Below are 25313 nucleotides of genomic sequence, written 5' to 3' on the forward strand. Positions count from 1 at the left end.
TGGTGCGACATACCCTGACTAGGATGTTGGCTCCTGCTTGGACAGGGTGCATACCTCTGCCAATCAGAAATTCAATTTCTAACACTCTCTAAAGAGGGAGTTTTCCACACCCCCAAGATTGCCTTATCCAGTTCTGAGTATGCTGTTCATGGGTCATTCAAATATTCTAAGCATTTGCATTTTGATTTCACTAGTACTGAATAATGTGGTGACTTCTACACTAAGATGCAATCTGATGAGGTCTAATAGATTGCTTTTGCTTTTACTATCTAGTGCCTGAAATTGCGAATGATGGTGTCATGGCTGGCTCACTACACATATTACTAAACTAATCATGCCTTTGAAATCTCTTTCTGATCACAGGACTTTGGATGTACAAATTGGGGTGCCGCATGTGCACTAATGTATCTGGAATGCTCCCTGTCTAAAATCAGACTCCACCAGAGCTTACATAATACATTTTTCAGTTCAACACATGTTGTGCATTACCTCACCTTAAGCTTCTGAGAATTTGTGTTGTATTCACTGTGAAAAATCACTTAATGTTGAAGTTAAAATCTTGTACTTCAATAATTGTTAAGTAGGTACACACAGACCCACACTCTTGGCAAAACTTCGCTGATGTCACTTCAAAAATGTTGGTGCAGTGAGTCCACAGGTAAATGAAAGCCTTGTGCACATTCTCTATTTGAAACTTGCATTATACAGCTGCCCTTTAGCCCTTGCAAGCAATCACCCAAAAGGTACATGGAGGTCCCGATCAGCTTGAATTGCGAAACTGGAGGTTTACAAATATGTGTTTAAAACACATATTTTTGCCATTTTGTCACCTCCCTCAGTGATGACACCCGAGGCGGCCTGCACCCCACGCCCTACGCCACTGACTCTTTGTCGTTTACAGGGTTCATTCGTGCTTTAAATTTGCACTCTGGAATCCAGTTATGAGAGGTGTTCCGCTGGGGCCTACTGAGACATTCTAAGGTGGGAATCATACTGATCCGTTCATTTACATTCCCTCCCAGACCCCTCATCCTGCAGTGAGTTGCCTCGCTATCTGGGACCTAACAGACTGGAGTTCTCTCAGCACAAGCCAAAACAATGGATAACAGGTCACATATATTTTGCATCAAGGAGTTGTCGAAGACACGAATGTTATGATCAATTAATTGGACAAATAAGTATTTGACCATTATCCGTGCTGGAGATAAATCAGGGCATGCACATGTATCCTAGATAAGCATCTCTGCCAGCTCTAGAGGAGGCCATGGCGAAATAGATGAACTGAAATTGAAGCAAGCATGACCAAACAAGCATTTTCAATGCAATAGGTCTCACATTTGTGATAGTTTAAGCTATTGGCATTGTAAATGATAATGCCTTTTTATTTATGTGTTTTGATAATTAACACATAAATAAAAGGCATTGGCATTTAGAATACTAATAGCTCAAACTCTTGTAAATGCGAGACCTCGGCCGCCATTGTCCCAGGATGCTTGGAAATTCATGCAATATGGCGCGCGGAATGTTGCAGGAAAGCATGTTGTGCCAGCATTAGATAAAGAAACGCATTAAAGAAAATAGTGCTGACAGACTAAATAAGACATATCATGTAACAACAGAAGTAAAACGGCCAGTCCTCATTGGGGGTTACAAATGAAGAGAAGGCGATACTAAGGAGGGACTAACAAGCCTATTAACGAATCAGAAGTCAGCATTTACAAAGAACAATGACAAAACTCAATGAAAAATATGGGCGGAGAGTGGGCGGGGCTTCAAATCTATACTCGACAATTGCATGCATCGCAGAGCAGCATATGCGCTGCTCAGGCCTGACCTAAAAAGATAATTATTAATAGGCCTGGGAATATATATTACCAAGGACAAATCAAGTCGAGTAAAAAGAAAGGCAGTAGTAGGAGCAGAACTGGCATGAATAGAGTCAATGGTATTGGCAACAAGCATTAGCAATACCAGTAGGTGCAGCTTTTGCATAGTGTATGCAAAGAATATACAAAAAACTAGGGCAACACACACAAACACATAAATGATGAAGTGCAGATGCACAGTGAAACACCTATGGGTATCCATCACACACATAAATCCCCATGTAAAAGGAAAGAAATGCACACAGACTAACAATGTTTTGTGTTTGTCTAACACAGCTCTTTGCTGCTAAGTCTCTCACAGTTCACAAGATCAGAAAACCTATCACATAACCTCTAGTGCTCTTCAAAGACACCCAATCAAATACCACGCATGGGACACATCACAATTTTGCTTGTCTTGCAAGGCAGTAATGCACATCAAAACGCATATCTATATTGATATGGGTACTAGAAACTCAAGAGATGGACTGGATTGTGGCCCAGAGTATTTACAATTGACTGAGATTAATTCAAGCTATGGACCTATCAGATTTTTTTCCCTCAATGCAACACCCTAAGTGACAATGGAATATCCAGACCTGTGACCCATGCTCACTCTGCCATCTGGCTCAAATTGCACCCTACTGATGAGGCCCAAACAGGCAGAAACCGAACTGCGGTTGATTGTTTTCCCTTTCAGCGTAGATCTACCCGGGCGATTTGGGTGGACGATTCATACTGGAGAGGGATCAAGACTGATTAGAATGTGGCTGGTTCATGCCTGAGGTGCTCCAGTGACCCCAAAAAAATATGGACTATCTGGCAGCCCCAAGTAATTACTAGTGGCTGAGAATAATTTGAGCAATCCGCCCATTGCTTTTTTTTTCATCAGAAACTCATGTGATAGTACATTTTGGAAGCCTCTGGAGAAAAAGAATTACAATAAATGCTTCAATACCAGATCTCTCAGAAGTTTATTAACACAGTATCCTTTAGAGATGATGTTGAGATCCTGTTTTTACCAGAAGGTGGTAACAGCAGCGAAAGGGGACTACAGTGTGGGCTTATGAATATAATTCCCTGGGGAGCCCCATTCTGAACTTCGATGAGACCAGTCTCTACAACAGACCAAGCTCCCCTCCCCTAAAGTCTGTATGCAACACTTGTGCACTGACCAGACTTCACAGCGTTTACACTGGAGGACTTGTAGACCGAAGATCACGCTCATCTGAATGTGTCCCTAGTCCTATTTGGTTTTGTATAGAGAGAAGGCATTGCATCCTACGGTCTGTGAATTTACTCCTCCCATGTGTCCCCCAGGTGCTGCTGGTACATGCAGTGCCTGCCTTTGTCAAAATAACTCTTCGTCTTATTTCCAATGAAGAACAGTCATGCTTAACCTGATGTCCGACTCTAGTATTCTGAAATCAAACCTGCATGTCATGACATTTACTGGGAAACGGATATCCTGAAACATAAGTAAGCGATTATGGCAAGAGTTCTGAAAGGCAGACACTAGTCAAAGGGACTAGTTACAGGCCCATCCAAACTTTAGCAACCAAAGCCTGAGAGTTCAAAAACAAAATCACCACAACATGTCAAGCAACAAGTTAAAAAGAAAGCCACTGTGTGGACAAAAAAATACTTGTATGAGCACTAGAAAGGCACACAAAAACCTAAAGAACACTGCAAAGTTTAGAGCACTAAACAGCACCTTGTAGGAGGAGGCTATAGATGATTTGGATGGCAGTAGGTGAATGGAATCACCGGTGGGCAAGGTTCATAACACAATCAGGCATGTTTCAAGTTTTTGTGCACTTTTCTGCTCAGTAGAACCCCTTGGTGAATACACAGATTCCACTGTTAACATTCACAAACAGCCAGAAAGGGCATTTTCAAAAACTACCTTTCACTACTCCACAGGGGAGCTGAAACCAGTGGTTAATTTGTGAAGACGGTTGCAGGCGGTGGGCACTCACACTCATTTATGGGGACCAACATTCATTTTTTAGGTCTCGCCTTGCTATCGCGTAAGCGATCGCAAAGCGAGACTATTGTAAAAGGGCTTTTCAAAGTGCTCCCAAAAAGCGGATTGCATTGCTAGCACGCGCACAATAACGCGCATGGTGCCGACATGCACTCCGCTTTTTGGGAGCACTTCAAAGGGTCCGCTCCCCCGCCTGGAATGCGCTCCCCCGCCCCCAAGCGCGTGCGCGCCACGCTCCACCGGGCTTGTTTTGTTTCACTTCTTTTTTTTTTTTTTTTCAATAGCAATCACTTTCAGTCCCGCTCGTCGTCACCGTGTAGGGCATGGCTGGTTATCAGCAGCTCTGGTGCATCTTCAGGTACACGACATTGAAATGCATAATCCTATTCATGGTAGACTCTGTACTAGAATCAGCTGCTTAACCCGTGATGTGATTTCATGTCTTCTAACGTTGTGACGTATGCGCCTCATTTCCCACGTTCATTGTTTTTTTTCAATAGCAATCACTTTCAGTCCCGCTCGTCGTCACCGTGTAGGGCATGGCTGGTTATCAGCAGCTCTGAGGCCACTGAGGACATCAAAGCGGCCGCGAAAGTGCACACTATTTCCCCCCCCCTTCCTGCTTGTTACTTCACTGCTGCTTTGAATAGATGCATCATGGAGGGATGTCATCATTCGGGCTCCAAATAACGGCCTGTTCCCAGGCAGATCCTCCGTGCTGCGCCGTGCTCTCAGTAGGAAAGCCGAGATCTGTCGTCGCCTAAAAGCCGTATAAATGGCAGACGTGCTATATGTAAACTGTGTAACATAAAACCCATACATTGAGAGTAATCTTTCATTACTTAATGCCTTTTAGCGTGTCATGCCTTTGAGCGAGCGCATGTCCGTTTCTAGTACTTTGTGTTTCACTATTCACATTCGGTAATGGCTTAAATATGTGCGCATGCAGTCTTGTTGGTTGAATAGCCTTGACAGCACGAAAGTGAGACATGACGTGAAACCACTTGGACTATATATTTTTATGAGGCATCTTATGTCTGCTTTTAACCACATATTAAGGGTGCCCTAATGGGAATTTGTGCCTGGGACACCTCACGCTCGTTATCACAGCTCCTCTCTTTGCTCCTCCAACAGCCCCCCCCCCCCGCAATCCCCAAGCTACACGACACCTCTTGCTTATCACCGCTCCTCTCCTTGCTCCTCCCCCCGCCCCCCTTCCCCTGAGACTGCCACGGAGCGTGCATTTAGGACAGTCACACTGTGAAACGACCATATGGCCCACGGCCTCCCAGTGCCCTGCTGTGTTTTTATGGCGGGCGCGCACATCGCCGAAAATAAGTTTACAACGCTCCTCTTCTTGCATTTCAAATGCTTGTTTTTTAAGCGGCGCAGCAAGCCGCATGCTAAATGCGGCCGCCCTGCTATTTCTTTTCTATTTCTTTACTTTAGTTACAATCTGGGCACCCACGCGGGTGCCATGATTTAATCAAAAGTAAAGAAATAGAACAAGCATTTGCAATGCAATAGGTCTCGCAGTTAAACGAGTATAAGCTATTGGCATTGTAAATGACAATGCCTTTTATTTATGTTTTTAAAAAGAAAAATAAAAGGCATAGTTATTTACAATGTCAATAGCTCAAACTCACGTAAATGCTAGACCTATTGCATTGCAAATGCTTGTATTACCAGACTTTGACCCAGAGCAAGAGAGAGAAAAGAGGAAAAGAAAATATGGGGAAAAGAAAGAGTGGCAAAGAAAGAAAGCAGAGATTAAAGAGACCCTGGAAGAATTCGTTAAAGAAGCGGAAGTGTAGGGTGGTGGAAGAGGCATGAGGTGGAACCAAAACTCGACAGCCTTAAAATTCTGCAAGCCAACATTCCGCAGTGCAGGTTGCGGGTACTCTTAAAGAAAACTTTGGGCCCTGCAGCTTTTTACAAATTCACACATCTCTCAACTCACTGCACACACCACACTACAGCAATCTACTTAGAATTTAACTTTAAATGAAATTTTGTATTTATTTTTCTAATTTGCTTTTTTAAAACTTCGTGTTTCTCGTGTCAAACTGCGAATATCCCACTTTCTGACTCAAATGCCCTTTCTTTACATGCGCTAATGCCAAGAGTCTGGGTAGTGAGGCTTCTTCCCAACAGTAGAACACGCATGACACTAATGTGTGAAACCAGAGACCAAGTACTGAGGAGGTATAACCTGTTTAGCAAAGGCCGGCAGGGATCCATCACAAACCAGACACCCTTTCACAGGACGAAAACCAAAGAAAGGATCTTTTGATGCCTACATTTGATTGTTTTCCTTTCTTTCCTCATACAAGATACAGGGCTTGAAATCCATTCATATTTGCTTTGATGGAAGGAAGTTGGCTGAAGTCTGTGGACACTGTCAAGCAGCAGATCCATTGTCACACACCCGTCGTGAGCGACTTTTAGTTTGCTTCACAGACTACTACGTAGTTGTGTCGGGCATGTAAAGAAACAACGAGAAACACCTTAGCATACTTTTTTTAGTTTACTAATGTTATAGGTGCTGACCTTGTGTTGCCTCCACAAATGAATAGTGCATTACAAACTATTAAAGGTTGTGTTACAAAGCACTAAATACAGCACAACTGACCTGCACTGTGAAGTCAGGGCGAGGTTACTGTACATTTCTGTCATTGGAGCTTAGCTGCAGGCACTGTAGGCCACATGTAAATAAGCTTCTCACATTAACCATAAACAAAGGGCTTACAGCATCCCCGTTGTCTTTTTCAATGCAGAAAAACAAATGCTCTCTGGGGCCTGAGTGATCTTGCAGGCCAGACTGCAGTAGGAAGAAGAATTTTGGCACGCGCTACATTTCACAGTGTGGGTATACGGTGTCAGTCAGACAAGGCTTATTGTTAAAGGTATAGTTTCATGGAAACCTCTGTAGATTTTCCGTTTAAGGCCTAAATAGCCTCAAAGGAAGAGCACTGTACGGGATTTTTACGCTTCATTTCGTACGACTCTGATTTGGAGGAATCCCTCTTTTTGCACTCCGTGTATACCACAATAGCATGCCACTATGTAGTGTGCCGTTCTTTATAATGTGTTTTCACTGGTAATTTTAGGTCTCGCCTGACCCAGCGCATGCGCTGGTCTAGCGAGACTTATTGAGAGGGCTCCAAAAAGTGCTACCAGGCCAGCCTAGAGGTACAGTGCATGGGCGCGGGCGCGCGCGCCGCGCTTTACCGCGATCACTTTCACTTTTGCGCCCGCACGGCCGCTTGGCATAGCCAATAGGTCTCGCTTTTGGGACCTTATAAGTGTTTAGTTATACAACTGTTGCATAGCTAAACACTTATAAGGTCTCAAAGGCGAGACCTATTGGCTATGCCAATGCTTGTTTTAATTGTTCTTGCTTTCCTCTATCAAGTTTTTGTGTCATAATGTGTAACTACCTTTGTGTACAGACCTCTGCCTCTCTGGAGCCCTGGCCCGTGCTTTAGAAGAATGATGTAAATAAATAATTAAACTAGAAACTATTTGCTGGAGAAAATCCGCGTATACTGTGTTTTTTGGGCCAAGTGTAGTGTGTATCTCACTCGATCACAGTATCCTTTTATTTCAAGATCTTGTCTGTGTTAGATTCTGCAAGTTGTGCAGGTGCCAATGTAAGCTTTGCTTGGCAAAACAGCATCTGAAAAGAGTTAAAGAGTTGCCTGGTCTGTTTTCAGTATATAGCACATTTTAGGAATAGAGAGATTAGGCGATTTGCCTACAATCACACAATGTTAAGTCAAACATTAAGGGCAGGATTTGAATCTAGGTATTTGGGCTGTAATGTAAGTAACTCTAACCAATGAGCCACATGCTCCTACCACTGTGACACAAACTTCCACTGTACAGTAGATTTATTATCATCAAAGTTCTTTAAAGTTCAGTTCTACAGAACAGAGCTAAAAGGGAGAGGGTGTGAAGGGTCAAGCGATTTGTCTAGAATCACACTCTGTCAAGTCAAACACCAAGGTCAGGATTTGAACCTATGTCTCTGGGATCTAATGTTAGTAACTTTAATCAGTAGGCCACATCCTCCCATCTCTGACGCAAAATCCTACTTGTACAGTAAAATGATTGTCTTCAATGTTTTTTAAAGTTCAGTACTGCACAACAGAGCTAAATGGGAGAAGATGTGATGGGACAGATTCACCGTGCCAATTCCGGCGTATAAGCACATGTTCGCCTTTTGCAAAATTACATTTTAAAAGAAGTCCAAAGTGTCAGTACACTAGAAACATTTTTAGTTGCACATCCTTGGGGCTCATTAGATAACCTACAAAAGGAATATTGTAAAAATGATAACTTTGATGGTGCACACATGTTATGTCTGACAATGACAAAGAAACAGTGACACATTGGTCAGGCTCAACAAAAGTAAGGCATGTGTGTCATTCTAAACGCAAACGTGTAAGATAGAATTCCAGGATCATAAACTCCCCATGAATCAGTGCTTTATTTCCCATACAATAATACTACTGCTCTGCCGCTTTCGTTAACATTTCAACATTGAGTAGCGATCCCCATGTGTTCGCTCCGCGCCAATATGCTTATATACCTACTTAAATTTTAAGTGCAAATGTGCAACACGGTTAGTGTAAATGAGTGAGTCAAAAGACAGCAGTAATTTCTCGACGTTGAAAAACAATCGTAATAAAGTAGAATGTTTCATAAAACATAAATACCTCTGGTGTTGTGAAAACCAGGCTCAACATTTCGTGCAGCTCCGCAGGCTCACGCACGTATGGCGCGAGGCATTCAAGTTTGCGTGACTGCGAACCTTGCAGTGACCTTTTGACGCCCGGAGCCTGAAGGAGGCTTAGCTTTGCTTGTTCAGGGGACAGCTGGCTCTGAGAGGAGGTGGGGGTCTGCCGACTGCTCTCCGTCACGGGGACGCCCCCCGAAGCACTGCAGCACCCCACAAATCACGGAGTGTGAAGCCCTCCTCGGGTCCCCTGTCACTCCTCGAGCTCCGGCGGTGTCTGCTCATGGCGCCGCCCGGCGTCACCTCCTCGAGCGCGAGGCATGTACCGCACTCACGGGACTCCCACTCTGACTGGCTCATCAGGAAGTTTGCAAACAAAACACCTCCTTGTTCACGTGTGACTCCCGTGATGTAAGCCGCGGGTGGCAGATTGACTCCGTCGCTCTTTTGTATTCTTAAAGATGTACTTTGCGAGCGTTAAATTGCGACTTTTGTGCGAAATGTCAGCAAAGATTATGAGCAACATGTAATAGTCAAACTGAGTCAGAGAACAGGCTTTAAGTCCCTTGACAAGTGAAGTGTGAAGGGATTCGAACTAGTGGTTAAATGCTCCTACAGAATGAATGGCGCACTTGAAAATACCGCGCGCGTTAAGCTAATCAGTACTGCACTGTCTTTTACATGTATGATTTCCAATTAATAAAAATAGCCACCAATCAATCATTATTTAATGTACAGTTGTCGTTATTTCTGAAAATGATTGAAGAGGATTGCCTCACACAAGAACAAGCAAGTACATCACAATGTTCTACACAGTTTATACAGGACTAGCAGAAAGCCCGCCAAATTTCCAATTCTCCTATCTCGAGTGTAGTGCACCAAGGCCCCGATGCAGTGCCCGTGTTGGTGAAAACGTTACTGAAGAGTTTGCAAAACACACATTTAGAACCACACGCAGTTACGAAAGCACTGAACCGACATCTAACCAGGCACTGGGCTATCAATGATTGATTCCAGCCGAGATCAGTGATTGAGCAGGTACAGATATGTGTCTGTTAGCTAACCCTCTCTGCTTTTGTCCGACAATTTTGCCCCCTTATGTCACATTTCGTTCTTCTTCAATGGTTTACAAATTTGTTTTTAATGACAACAATGTTCTCTGCTTTTTTTTACTCGTCTGTGTTGCAAATGTAAAGGATTCTAAAACTTTGGGTGACTGTGACATCATAGCCAATGATATCACTTTACTTTTAAAACTGACGGGATCACAGAGCGTGACATCACGTGAACGCTGACCTCACTCATGTAACAGTAATCAACATCACTAAATCTATGATGCGACTGGAAATAGAATCTCACCGCTGTGGCACGGTTAAGATAACCGCGCCAGCGAGCCACGCTTCTCTGAATGGTGTTCAACAATCATATCTCTTTGGGCTGCGTGGCACTCATTGGTGTGACATGGTTGGCACATTTAGAGAGTTAAGGTATTCAAGATGTGACTAATACTTGAGTGTAAAATATGGAAAGTATAACAATCAGGAACAACATCAGTTGTAATGAGCTGAAGACAAGAAACAGCCCCTTCAGACACAGGTCCCTCTATCATCTGGGGCAGGTGGGAGGTAGATTTTTAATACCTGCTCTTAAGACATGTCTATGTAAACATCCAGAATTTTACTGCCATTATTTCTTCAACATCAGTTGCATGATATGGAACCGGAAGGACGTCCTTTTCAAATTAAATATTCTGTTTATAGTTGTCATTGAATGGGCTTTTGTGGGAGAGGCGGGGGCAATAGTAAGAAGTATCCCCTCATTTGGTACAGTTATAAACATGCTCTAATGATCAAACACTCTTGGATTCCAATGGATCTATTCATCTTAGCTCGCGTGATTCCACAAAATACTGGACATCCGTGTATCGGCATGTGGTGGAGTCATGTGTTTTTGGTCCTGCAGCTAGGGGTCAGCACCCTTCACCACAAAATAGATCCTTTGTCAAGAGGTTCTTAATGAAGTTTAAATCTCTTACATACCCCCGGAAAATTTCAGAATGTGAGGTACACCAATAGAAATGTAAAACTCTGTGTATAATTATATTTCTTTGCTTGGTTGGAGGTGTAGATATTTCTTCATTTATTTGCTCGCATGCCTGGATAATTTACCTCTGCAATCAGGGATCCTGTATTTCCACATGATACAGGAGATCTGTGATGGATTTTGGGATGAGTGGGCCTGTCCTTGTGACTTGACATTCACCACTCCCATGTTTAACAAGAAATACCTGGTACAGCTCCGTAGAAGTGAGTTTCTATGGTGATATGTTATAAAGACTTGGGAATACAAGTTTAATGGATAAAAAGTGTATCATGTATCAATGGATAATGCGAGTGTGGCCCAGCGGGGAGCAGTGGACTCACCCTCACCACTTACCCACCTGCATTAAAAATTAATTTAATAACTATGCAAAAAGGAAGCAGAGGAAAACTCCTTGTATGCTTCTTTTCTGTCATTTTATCATTCCTGTGTTTTTTATTATTATAGAAATTGACACCTACACCAAATGTGATACAATCTTATAGATTTCATTTATTTCCTCTCGTTTGCTTCTCTTCATGTAATTCAAGCCATACTACGTTATTTTTATAGCTATCGACCACCTACACCAACTGAGATACAGTCTTGAAGAATGCATTTAGATCCATATAATGACATTCCTCAACATTATTATATTGAGTGGGAGCAAATTAAAACTTCTTTTCTCAATTACAGTCAATCAACTTGCTCTGATAAATAAGTCATAGATTTCCAGTTTGATTGACATATCTCATTGTCCAGTTCAAACCATTGCTCAAGTTTCATTAGTCAGTTTTCTCCAAGACTAGAAGAAGTGTACCACCTATGTCCAGTTTTGTATTTTGCATAGTTTTTTGTGCCCATGAAGCAGAGATGGGTCTCGTTGTTAGGGGTTCCCTAGTCTCTTAAGAATTTTAATTTAGATACTTTAGCTTGTAATTTTGAGGCCCTTCAGAGATCTCAAGATTGAGTTGGCCTTGGAATGTGGCTAAGGACACTAATTCTTGTCTAGTAATTTTTCAACGGTACTAAAGTTGTGCTTGAAGACATTGAATGGATTCAGCCTCGGGAAGGCTTTGGAAGATGAACACTATCTCCATCCCGATAGTATCTCTGTTATGTTTATTTGCTGCTGAGTGGGGATTAAGGCACAAATATGCATTTTTTAAGTTTCTAAGAAGAAGGAAGGGTGATTTTGTCTTTCATATGAGAGTGTCAATATCATGGCGGCTGCCAATTGTAGGCGCATGCTGCCTCAGTGAGCAGCATTCACACTCTATTTTCTGACACGTGACACAGTGGAACATATGGTCATCCACTATCTCACAGTAGATGCAGCACACAGCATCCTACAGGGACTATCGTGGCACAAAAGGGATGCTAGAGTAATGGTGCTCACTGTGCATCCTGATGGTTACTATCTTTACCTAGCCCAGGCTACCAGATATAAAAATACTTGGTTTACCTTCGAAGTAATTATAGATATCTGGATCCCTATGATAATCCATCCTGAGTCTGTCAAGGAAGTTCTATCTAACCCAGAAAGGGGTAGATTGCCTATGATGAAGCATGCCCCAACAGAGTGCGTGGGGTTTCCTTATCCAGAATCTTTGGATTCTCTGGGACCATATAAGTCCCTGTAGGACACAGGTCGATTCTTCTACTGTTGTGTAGTGTCTAGGTAAGGGCACCGATGGGTATGTACTTGAGAATTCCTCCTCTCTCTTTTCCTTTTTTCTGTAGTCACCGTCCATCCACTCCACTCGTGCTGAAGGACTGATCTCCAGCTACAGTCACTGTTTAGTTATTAAAGGAACAAAACAATAAATGTAACAGTTTAATTTGTTTTTTTCAATCATAGGCAAAAAGTTGAAGACAAACACTTGCATATGTTGTTTATATCTAGTACTTTAAGAGGGATGAAAAAAGCAGGGGGCTTCGAAACTGGGTGTAGCCTTAGAATCATAACTAAGAAACCCCCACAAATGGTGAGGCCTGAGTTGCAGCGGCGTCACTATGGGGGTGCGGGGGGTGCGGACCGCACCGGGTGACACCCTCACATGGTGTGACACCAACAGGGCTGGTGTGCGCAGAGCAACCTAACCTTTTAGGAGGAGGAGGTGCCTGCGCGCAGTGCGCACTGTCTCCTCTCCTTTCTTTTATTTGCTTCCCTGTGAAATGGATCCAAAAAAGAAAATCACTTTTGCTGGAAATCAATGTCGTATTTTCCTGACATTTAATTCTAAAATGCAGCATCGGGAATAAAAGTTTAAAAATATGAAAAACAAATAACTAAATAAAGTAAGACAGAGTGGTAGCAAACTGTCCAGATTGATTTTATTCACACCCAAACACATTAGCGCCAGTTTTACATTGTTTGCCAGTGAAGCGCTATTTTTGTTGTCTTGGCTTTGTTTTCCCTGGGCTTGGAACTAGTGCACCAATCTTGGAGGTACTGCAATGTGAGGATTGAAAAACAAAATTTGTACTGCTGCTCTGTATCTAGGGATGTTGTCTTCTTTTACCATACTGCTTACGTTTTGTAAGGATATAAGCAATGGCCATTGAAATGGGTCCATTCAGGGCCCTGTTGTCATGTCCTTAACTTTTCAGGCAAAAGCACTCACTGATTTCTGAACAGTGAGTGTAAAAGCGTTAAGGTAACCATGTTGTTCCTGCTTTCATTTCACATAGTTTGCAACATTTTGCATTCCCTATGATTGTTTGCTGTTTCCAGGATGCTGTCACTTTTTTTTGTAGGCCACATATTGCTCCTGCCCAGTGCGTAATTTAAATTGAGGCGCATCCAGGTGTTTATAGCTGGCAACAATTGGGTTGTAGTTGAAGGCAGTCTGAGTTTTTCTCAGTGGGGCAGTATGGTGTTCAGTTGGGGAGAGGATGTGGCACAATGGCCAGAGCTGCTGAATTTGGAACTGGGGAACCAGGTTCAGCCTTAATAACCAGTCCGCCAGACCACTCTCCTGAGAGAGCACTATCTCATGCCAGACCTTAGAAGGCTTTGCAAGACCTTAGAAGCCCCGGTGTCGTAGCACCAGCAGGTGGACCCTAGCATGACAAGTGTAGGTTAACCTTCAAGGCTTGTCCACCACTATTCATACTGAAGTTCACCTCCAGTCTTGCGGGCAGGCCTAGGAAGCAGTACACCCTAGAACAGTGACCCTGTCACTGAGATCACAGGACCCTTGAGAAGGGCCAGCTCTAGGGCGGTGCAACCGGTGTGACCGCACCAGGTGCTCACTTTAGGTAGAGGCATCAGTTTTGCAAGTATATTATGGTTTTAAAAGCGCTTGCTGCCTCCTTACTGGCCTCCAGTAATTTTCGGGTAACAATAAAAATGTCATGATGACTGGTGATTAATGTTCTTCCTAGAGAGAGATCGGAATTTTGTCTAATGGAAGATTTGACTCATGGAAAGGTAGCTCGGAGGGTTAATGTACCTGCTGCAAAGAACATGTACCATGCAGATCACAAAGTGCACATAATGTAAATAGGCCAGTGGGCTACTGCTTTTGTCAGAGAGATCCTTTTGTTACTTGCAGTTTATAATTTAAAATCCTAACATAGAACAGTGAGCTATTAACTGTCATCTACTTCGCAGCAACACAAGTCACATTTTTTATTACCTTTTGATACGTTTGAGCTACAAACAATTTATTAGTTTAAATGGTCAGATCATGCTGCAGATCTTGCATTATGAGGCAAATATGGCAGAGCCATTATTATTTAGAAAACATTTGCAAACTAGGATTTTTAGCCATTCATGTTTGAACTGCTGTTTTGGAAAAGGGAGAAGTGCTGATGACAGAAACTCCATGGCTCGGAGACAAATGGCTTGTGCTTCCAGATTTTATCGTATTTGGGGACATTCTGTGATTAGAAGCATATCCCACTTTGTGAACACATTTTACTGTCAATAACTCATTATAACCTTAAATAACCATGTGTATCCATTGGTTGATAAAACTGGGTTAAACCAAACAAATACAAAAAATTGGGATGTTTGCGCATTCTGGCCACACCTCTGGCTCCGCCCACTGATCCAATCCTTGGGTTATTCCCGCCCTCTGATTCTCCGCCCACAGTTCCCCTACTTTTTTTCCCCCACTACGACCACTGATATATCGTGTTGCTGGATAGTGGGAACACCACACCAGTACAAAGTACCATACCTATGATATTATAAATTCCAATAAACTGTTGACTAGCAGGTAGCCCACTGTACAACCTGATTAATGAATCATTATCACACTGTTGTTAACAGGCACATTTTGTAAATATAGGACCTACATTTACAAACGTTACTAAGGATTCTGTATGGTCCCGTTATTTGCCAACTGTGTCCACTGGCGGACTCGGGCGGAGGAGGTCCATGCGGTAAGTCGTGAGGGGGTGACACTATGAGTTACCCGCACCGGGTGACACCAACCCTAGTGACGCCACTGCTGACTTGCTAATGGCACAGCCTGATACTTACAAAATACAACCCTGTACTTGACAACCCCACAAATAGAGCCTTACTGGACAAAAAATAACAGAAATCAGCAGGCAATAGGATACGTTATTTTAACAGTTTTTAAAAGACCAGAACTGGCAAATCACGTACCGCCACAATGGGTCACTGTGGAACACAAGGTGAGCTGGAAACCCCTGCATAGAGCGGGTTTCCAGCTCATGTTTGATGGCTCTGTACAGCCGATGGTCATCCTACATTTTACAACCCCACAGAACATTGGCAGCACCTCTAAATCCAAAGCACTTGCTTTGTTCTGTTTTTTAGAGGGTGATGGGGAAGGAGAATAGGAATGGCCTTGTTCCCTCACCATAGCCCCAACTCTTGAGAAACCCACCCACAACAGATTAGATAGGAACAATCTCATGGCCAGGTGCCCGCTCCATCGCCCTGCCCCATCCAAGGCTCCTCCTCCTCTTCTCACACCATGAAAAGCTGCTCAAAGTTAGCAATGTGTAACCCATCGTCATGGGCCATAAGCAATAAAACTCCTGACAAAGAACATTAAAAGGTAAGCCACACAGTGACTGTCATAGCTACCCTTGGAGAGCCAAGTGTACAAAGGGGATGACTTAGTTATTCAGTAGGATCGAAATGTTGTCTCGGGCCTGGGTCGCCAGTGGCACCTGGTCACTGTGTCACTTCACCCAAAGGTGACAAAGGGGGCTTCCTGTGAGGTTGGGCTGGAGCTTCAGCATGTGACAGGCAGGATGGTATGGTATATTTTCTTCAGTAAATATAGGGCCCTGGTTCAACGTCCATGTTGCTTGCTTTGCTCGGACTCAGATACTGGCCCACTCAAAGCACTGGTTATATCCATCTATTTTAGGCATAAAGTAAGGGAGGATCTGCACCACTTTAGGAAAGGATCTCCAGGAAAACCTCCAGCCCACGCCCCTCCGAACCCTCACACCATTTGCCAGGTTAATAAACCCCAAAGGTCATCGCTGATTGCACCACTGGAAACAAACACATCCATAGCTTGCACTCTTCAAGCTTTTCTATCACATCAATGGTCCCCAGTGAGGCCAGAAGGCAGGACAATATAACAAAGGTAGTAAAGGGAAATCATATAGCAAATGGAATTGTTTTACATGAAATAACTGAACAATAAACACCTTTTATGTCTTTTAAACATGTTTGCCACGAGACAACATGGGAGACAGAATGAACATAAGAGCAAACGATTTGATCAGGAGATTAGTTGGAAGTCCGTGATTGACCCGAGCATTGAAAGGGAGACCACGCGCAGCATAAACCCACCCAGTGAAGGCTTAGGATGTCAGTCACTGTCAGGGGCTTCCATGATTGACCCGAGCATTGAAAGGGAGACCACGCGCAGCATAAACCCACCCAGTGAAGGCTTAGGATGTCAGTCACTGTCAGGGGCTTCCATGATTGACCCGAGCATTGAAAGGGAGACCACGCGCAGCATAAACCCACCCAGTGAAGGCTTAGGATGTCAGTCACTGTCAGGGGCTTCCATGATTGACCCGAGCATTGAAAGGGAGACCACGCGCAGCATAAACCCACCCAGTGAAGGCTTAGGATGTCAGTCACTGTCAGGGGCTTCCATGATTGACCCGAGCATTGAAAGGGAGACCACGCGCAGCATAAACCCACCCAGTGAAGGCTTAGGATGTCAGTCACTGTCAGGGGCTTCCATGATTGACCCGAGCATTGAAAGGGAGACCACGCGCAGCATAAACCCACCCAGTGAAGGCTTAGGATGTCAGTCACTGTCAGGGGCTTCCATGATTGACCCGAGCATTGAAAGGGAGACCACGTGCAGCATAAACCCACGCGGTGAAGGCTTATGATGTCAGTCACTGTCAGGGGCTTCCATGATTGACCCGAGCATTGAAAGGGAGACCACGTGCAGCATAAACCCACGCGGTGAAGGCTTATGATGTCAGTCACTGTCAGGGGCTTCCATGATTGACCCGAGCATTGAAAGGGAGACCACGCGCAGCATAAACCCACCCAGTGAAGGCTTAGGATGTCAGTCACTGTCAGGGGCTTCCATGATTGACCCGAGCATTGAAAGGGAGACCACGTGCAGCATAAACCCACGCGGTGAAGGCTTATGATGTCAGTCACTGTCAGGGGCTTCCATGATTGACCCGAGCATTGAAAGGGAGACCACGTGCAGCATAAACCCACGCGGTGAAGGCTTATGATGTCAGTCACTGTCAGGGGCTTCCATGATTGACCCGAGCATTGAAAGGGAGACCACGCGCAGCATAAACCCACGCGGTGAAGGCTTATGATGTCAGTCACTGTCAGGGGCTTCCATGATTGACCCGAGCATTGAAAGGGAGACCACGTGCAGCATAAACCCACGCGGTGAAGGCTTATGATGTCAGTCACTGTCAGGGGCTTCCATGATTGACCCGAGCATTGAAAGGGAGACCACGCGCAGCATAAACCCACCCAGTGAAGGCTTAGGATGTCAGTCACTGTCAGGGGCTTCCATGATTGACCCGAGCATTGAAAGGGAGACCACGCGCAGCATAAACCCACCCAGTGAAGGCTTAGGATGTCAGTCACTGTCAGGGGCTTCCATGATTGACCCGAGCATTGAAAGGGAGACCACGCGCAGCATAAACCCACCCAGTGAAGGCTTAGGATGTCAGTCACTGTCAGGGGCTTCCATGATTGACCCGAGCATTGAAAGGGAGACCACGCGCAGCATAAACCCACCCAGTGAAGGCTTAGGATGTCAGTCACTGTCAGGGGCTTCCATGATTGACCCGAGCATTGAAAGGGAGACCACGCGCAGCATAAACCCACCCAGTGAAGGCTTAGGATGTCAGTCACTGTCAGGGGCTTCCATGATTGACCCGAGCATTGAAAGGGAGACCACGTGCAGCATAAACCCACGCGGTGAAGGCTTATGATGTCAGTCACTGTCAGGGGCTTCCATGATTGACCCGAGCATTGAAAGGGAGACCACGTGCAGCATAAACCCACGCGGTGAAGGCTTATGATGTCAGTCACTGTCAGGGGCTTCCATGATTGACCCGAGCATTGAAAGGGAGACCACGCGCAGCATAAACCCACGCGGTGAAGGCTTATGATGTCAGTCACTGTCAGGGGCTTCCATGATTGACCCGAGCATTGAAAGGGAGACCACGTGCAGCATAAACCCACGCGGTGAAGGCTTATGATGTCAGTCACTGTCAGGGGCTTCCATGATTGACCCGAGCATTGAAAGGGAGACCACGCGCAGCATAAACCCACCCGGTGAAGGCTTATGATGTCAGTCACTGTCAGGGGCTTCCATGATTGACCCGAGCATTGAAAGGGAGACCACGTGCAGCATAAACCCACGCGGTGAAGGCTTATGATGTCAGTCACTGTCAGGGGCTTCCATGATTGACCCGAGCATTGAAAGGGAGACCACGCGCAGCATAAACCCACGCGGTGAAGGCTTATGATGTCAGTCACTGTCAGGGGCTTCCATGATTGACCCGAGCATTGAAAGGGAGACCACGTGCAGCATAAACCCACGCGGTGAAGGCTTATGATGTCAGTCACTGTCAGGGGCTTCCATGATTGACCCGAGCATTGAAAGGGAGACCACGCGCAGCATAAACCCACGCGGTGAAGGCTTATGATGTCAGTCACTGTCAGGGGCTTCCATGATTGACCCGAGCATTGAAAGGGAGACCACGCGCAGCATGAACCCACGCGGTGAAGGCTTATGATGTCAGTCACTGTCAGGTGCTTCCATGATTGACCCGAGCATTGAAAGGGAGACCACGCGCAGCATAAACCCACGCGGTGAAGGCTTATGATGTCAGTCACTGTCAGGGGCTTCCATGATTGACCCGAGCATTGAAAGGGAGACCACGTGCAGCATAAACCCACGCGGTGAAGGCTTATGATGTCAGTCACTGTCAGGGGCTTCCATGATTGACCCGAGCATTGAAAGGGAGACCACGCGCAGCATAAATCCACCCGGTGAAGGCTTATGATGTCAGTCACTGTCAGGGGCGTCCATGATTGACCCGAGCATTGAAAGGGAGACCACGCGCAGCATAAACCCACCCAGTGAAGGCTTAGGATGTCAGTCACTGTCAGGGGCTTTTGGAGCTCTTCAGAGAGACCCTCATCTGCTGATTCGCACCATCACTTATTGTTACTCACATTTACTTTTAACTCATCAAATAGAAATGTGTCTTTCAGTATTCGGCTTGGAAGCGATTTCAGGAACATGTTGCACTGTGCAGATGCAAGATCGTGCTATAACAAAGTAAGGCTCCTAACCACCCTCTCACCTCGAGGGCGCCTGCTGCTACAAGGGCATGCCCTCCAACCACTGTTCCGACACTACCTCAGGAAACATTCTTAGGCGTTATGAGCAGATAATAAAGCACCCACTGTTACTGATACTGGGGTACTGGGTACACAGTTGACCAGAAAGTGATCTCCTATCGCCTCCTACACAATGGGGAATTACATGAATGAATTGATGTTTGTGGCACTGATGCCTGCATGTGAAACTATCATTCTGGGAGGTATGCCCCGGATAATTTGCCACTGGTTAAATGCGGGATAACTACACCTGTGAATACCATGTACGGTAGTGTCACACCTTCTGTAATCGTCTATCATTTTCGGACAAAATGGGATTACGAGGCCAATAGCAATGAGCGCTTGAGTCCTTAAAGACTTCTACGTTTATTCTTGATCAGAAGAATAGCTTACTCTCAGCAGACATGTAGGGCCTCATTTATGAAAAGTGGCGCATCACTGCGTGAAAACAGTGATGCGTCACTTTTCATTGCGCCCTCCTTGCGACATGCTGGATGCGTCATATTTACAGTATGACGCATCATGTCGCAAGGAGTTACAGATACGTCAGTATTTCTGATGTAGCTGTAGGCGCAAAAATGACGCATTGCTGGAGTGTGTCACGAAAGTGACGCAACTCCATCAATGGGTCATGTCACAATGGCAAGTCCCATTTCAAATGTGCCTGACGTCTAACATGGGCTTCAATTGGAATTCCATAGAGCATATTATCAAGCCCATTATCGCCGTTTTAGCGGCATTTTTCTGCCGCTAAAGCGGCGATAATTTTATCGCCTGTCTTGATAATATGCCCCTAAGTAAGTTATGTGGTGTATAGAGTGTAGAGAGAAATGTGAAGATTGAAATGCCACGGCAGGCACTATATGCTGTCAACTTGCGGGCTAGTGGTATTGACTGCGCTAACCTCTCAAAATAATTTTAAACACCTGAATATAAACTAAAGCAAGTGATGTAATGGAACTGTAGTTTGGGGCTAGAATTTTGTATTTAAACAGTAGTATTGTTTGCACAACTCTACACATATGTCAAAAGCTGCTTCGAGTAAGTCTTGAGCCTAACTAAATAAAATTGATTTGCAAAAGCTGCTTCGAGTAAGTCTTGAGCCTAACTAAATAAAATTGATTTGCACAACAGTCCATTAGCACGTGATTACCTTTGGTAATAAGAATGCCGCTGTTTCACTTCTTGGCAACAGCTCGGCTCAGCCGGGCACAGCTCAGGGCTGAAAACAGTAACCGACAGGCAGGGCCACTGGAATTATGAATGGTTGACTAAATTATATGGTCACAAAAGGAAAATCATGTGGCATAATGCAGCACATTTTCGGATGGCTTCACTTTCTCATTTTGTAATTTTACATAGGTAAACACTGTCTGGGCAAAGTTTGACCCCCTTAGTACCCGTTTAACACAAAAATACAGCAATAAGATAGAAAGAGGACCAGTCAACCTTTGCAATTGGCCTTCCACTGTGCTGCAATTTGTGCACATATTTTTTAAAACATTTCATCCGTAGGAACTAGAAACTAAATTGCTTTAGTTAAAATCTACAGATTATGTAGATTATGCAGTAGATGATAGATAATGTTGCAAATGCAGCAAATTCATAATTAAGCGGGAAATCTGCCTTTTCCTTATATGACGTGAATATTAATATATTAACATATTCTTTTAATTGTTAGGCCACAACGTTTGGTCTAAATGCACTCGTCATAAGTCACATGCAATGGTATAAATTAGAAAGAACTTTGGGCCCACGTCCGGCAAGGCACACATAAACTATATAACGGAGTGCTGCCATCTTCATAACAGCACTGCCTTCACCAGGCCATGCCACACACTAACCTACAACAGAACGCTTGATGTCCAGTGTAGCACAAACATGTTGCTGGCTGGCTAATATGGGACCAAACCACGAAGGTCTAATCGGGACAGAACATAGGCCCGAGCTCCATTAACCCTTTCGATGCCTGTGACGGAGCGGTTCCGTCATGCGCGTCGGTAGCGCTGTGCGCATGACGGAACCGCTCCGTCACGGCCCCGCCCGCGCAACGAACCTTCAGCACGGCACGGAAATCCGCGCAGCGCTGAAGGGGTTAATGAATCATAAAATAGTGGTCATCATTTTAAGTGGGGCAGTTTTGAACTTGCAAAGACAGGTGTTTTGCAGGGTGTGGGAGACTGCATGCATTTGTGCTGGCTGCAGGCAATGTTTGTGATAATATCGAGGAAATCAACAGTAAACACCGGCCCACTAAACCATAAGGCAGGCCCACTAACAGCCAAATGAATGAGCCACACACTGGCCTCTCAGATCTGCCCTTCTGACACTGTTAGGCTGCCATACAGCCCAATCTGACCCTGCCAACATTACTCGCTTACCCACATACATATCTATCTACTGGCTGGTCAGTGGTCATGCCTATGAACCTCACAACTCATTTACTAGGACACATATGCCCAACAGAGGCACAAACCCAAACCAATTGCTGATGCAACATCATTATAAGCAGCTAAGCATTTCCAACTCAACCAGTGGCGGCTCCTCCGCTACAGAGGAGCGTCGCCCACTGCTCTTGGAAATGTGAAAAAGGGAAAAATACAATGTTAATAACAATATCATTATCATTTTATTTTGTGTTACTTCAGGGCTGTTTTAGGGCAGGGCTTTTGGTGGAGGAGTGGTTTGTGCACACTTAAGTGCTCATGACTGCTTGGCCGGCCCTATTGGCCCGACCAAACAGGTATTGCGCACTTTGCATATTCCCCACCCGGCTGTAATGCACAGCATGCTGCGGAATGTGCACAGGCTTCCTGTCCCCACCTGAGCGCTGATCAATGGCGCTCAGACTAATCACAACGCTGCATTGTAGCATTGGGCTTGTTTCTGGGAAGACTGTGTGCACTGGTGCTTCCTGCAGCTTCTTCCGGACTGGAGTCAGGAAGAGAAGAGAAGCAGAGACTGAGGAGGCGTGGCGGAAAAGGTAGGTGGTTTAAAAAATATATATATTTCAAATCCCGCTCATTCCCTCCGCTTCACCACCCCGTTCCCTACCAGCCGCCACTGAACTCAACAGCTCTTCCACATCTAGGTATATTTTAGTTCCTCTACCACAAAAAGAGACTTTAAAATCTCCCTCAAGATCATGATGCACACAACATAGCGTCGCAGACATATAGTTTGATAAGTATTGCTACTTAAACTGTGTGTTCAATATCACTTGCCAACCTACATATTAGAACCTTTGTAAACAACCGAGCTTAAACATGCCAAGCCTACACACCCACACTACAACAAAACCATACAAACTGCTAATGATACATGTTCACACCCACATGCACATGCACGTACATGCACAATAGGTACTTCATACATTGTGTGGCAGTTTTGGGCACATCTTAAATAGTCACTATGAAATAACCACTATTTAACAAGAATAAGAATCTCAGAACTGTGGCAGGCGCTCAAACCCCAAAAGGGAAAGGTACTGTGCAAGTGGTAGAAGTGTGTCATACATTTGTTTGATACAATTACTTGTTCGTATCTCTTGAAACACACTGTTGACATTACGAATAGTTTTTCCATTTTCAAACTTGAATTGGCTCCAAGCCAATGAAAGGGCCTGAATCGTAAAGAATGTCAACAATTCCTGCATGTGTGGCACACAAAAACACTGCTCAATACACTAAGAGCCAGATGTATGAAACATTTTTCCGGCAGCAAACGGCCTGATTCTCAGAATCTTGCTGTTTGTGAAAGAAAAAATGTTTTTTTCTGGTGTACAAAATGCAAAGTGTGATTCGGTAACTGCAATTTGCCTTTGGGATTTGGAAGGGGCGTGTTTTGAGCATCCCTTCCAAATACCGAATCGGTATTGTATGTGTCACAGTAATACTTTACCACCATGTAAAAAGTGACGATAACCCATTCGTGAATAGGGGTCCTTTTGGGACCCCGTCTCCACTGAGAATGTTAATAAAATATTTTTTAAGAGCAGGCTGTCTTTCAACAGACCACTACCTACTCTTAAAAAATTAAACTGCAAAGTTTCATTTTTAGGTCTCACCTACGCAGCGCGCAAGCGCTGATTAGGAGATGACCTCTTGGAATCGCTCAGGGCTTTTTGGGAAACTCGTGCATGTACTGCACTGTTCCCAATGAGCCCTTGTGCATGTGTGGCGTTTACCTTGCGGGAGCGAGCAGTGGCGCCATCTGTTAGCAATTATCGCGCCTTGCTGCTCGCTCCCGCAAGGTAAAGGCTCCATGGACTTCCGGCCACGCTCCACTTAACTTCCTTTCAGGGGTACCCTCAGCGTTACCAATGATTTCATTGCTTGTTCTTCTTTTTTGGCATCTTTGCTATTTTGTCTGCACTTCAAGGAACATTTCAGACACTTACAGGGGGTTTCTAATGGATGAAGGTAACTCGTCCTCTGCCCTGCAGCTGCAAGTGTAATTGTACATCAAAGACCAGCCACGTGCTCATCCCCGTCGAAAGCCTACATTTTAACAGTGACATGATCATAGAGCAGCTTGTTAACCTAAAGGACTGCAGATTAGCGATGCTGAAACCCAGCGTCATGCGGTATTTCATCTGTGCAGCACCCAACACTTTTAAAACCACAGGAAAGTTATCATCCCGGTTATAGCAAAACGAAAGAGAATTGCCTTCATACATGCCAATTGAGGGCAGCCTCCACCCGCTCACAAAATTCATGGCCAAAAGGCCAGGATGCTCAGGCCTTCAGATCGGAGAGCGCCACGTGCTGCTTTCCTGCAGGTGGGCGCAGTCATTGTGCTTGGGCGTGTGGAAATCAGTTTTGCAACCCATTTTTCTTTATATTTTCAAAATGTTATTTACTTTATTCTCTAAAACTGGTCGAGGCAAGGTTTGAAATAACGACAGTTGAAAGCCCCGGGTAGTGCTCTTGCCGTAGAAAGCTGCATGACTTAAGCACTTAAGACTTTGGTGATGATTCTTAAAAACCTTTTTCTAAGGAAGGTGCCTAACAATAAGCTTGTACTTTTAACAGATTTTAAGTAATGTGATGCCGCGTGACTTCTATTGCTTGTAGGAATATAGTAGCTTACAACTTGGCATACACTTGTAATATTCAAACAAAGCAATAGTGTCATAAACCGCTTTATCTGAGCAGGGGCGGGCCCTCTAGTCTTGAAGTGATGCGGGCTACCCTCTGGTAACCAAGCAGGGGGTGGGAGGCAGACTTCCGGACTCTGTCGCTTTTAATAAAGCGCTGCGTACCATTTTATTTCAAATAAATAGTTTTCTCTGATGCAGTCTGGAAATTAAAGCTGGGATGGTGAAAGGCATTTTTCCTCACAGTGAATCGACGTTAACTGTCGCTCCCAGCCTGCGTTTTTGAAACAGTGATTTACTTTTTCGTGAGAGGCACAGGAATTGAATCGAACAACGGCAGTGCTGCTCTTGTGAATCAAAAAATAAAATAGTGCAATAAAAGTCTAAAGTGCCCGAGATGTGACAGTGACTTAAGACAGGGGCACAGTCTCTTATCTCGTTTTATTCTGGCAAATGATTGTAGTCAAACAAGAGGCATAACTTGAATACCCCCATCTTCTAGAACAGGGGTACTCACAAACTTTCTCTTGGGGGCCAAATTTACAGTGTGGTTTGTGGCCGAGGGCCGCACCTTGGGGGCGGGGTCATTGGGGGAGGAGGCGGGGCTAGAGCAACAAAAAAAAAACTGTGACCATGAGGTGGAACACAGGTCCCTGCAGCGGACGCCTTCGTCCACTGAGCCACCGGACCCG

The 25313-nt window shown here is 44.7% G+C and overlaps 1 protein-coding gene across 4 annotated transcripts in view; it reads right to left on the minus strand.

Annotated features, from left to right (window-relative positions):
* ARHGAP28 (Rho GTPase activating protein 28) overlaps window positions 1-25313 on the minus strand; it is a 1146988-nt gene that overhangs the window by 355956 nt on the left and 765719 nt on the right. The window contains exon 1 of one of the 4 annotated variants that reach the window (XM_085606003.1): window positions 8574-8946. The exons of the other annotated variants lie outside the window; for them this stretch is intronic. The gene's annotated coding sequence lies outside the window, so the exon portion shown is untranslated. Of the gene's footprint in view, window positions 1-8573; window positions 8947-25313 lie in introns of those variants that run through there. 4 annotated transcript variants of the gene reach the window in all.

The sequence above is a fragment of the Triturus cristatus genome, chromosome 5_1 (genome assembly GCF_964204655.1).
Source record: "Triturus cristatus chromosome 5_1, aTriCri1.1, whole genome shotgun sequence".
NCBI classification, from domain to species: domain Eukaryota; kingdom Metazoa; phylum Chordata; class Amphibia; order Caudata; family Salamandridae; genus Triturus; species Triturus cristatus.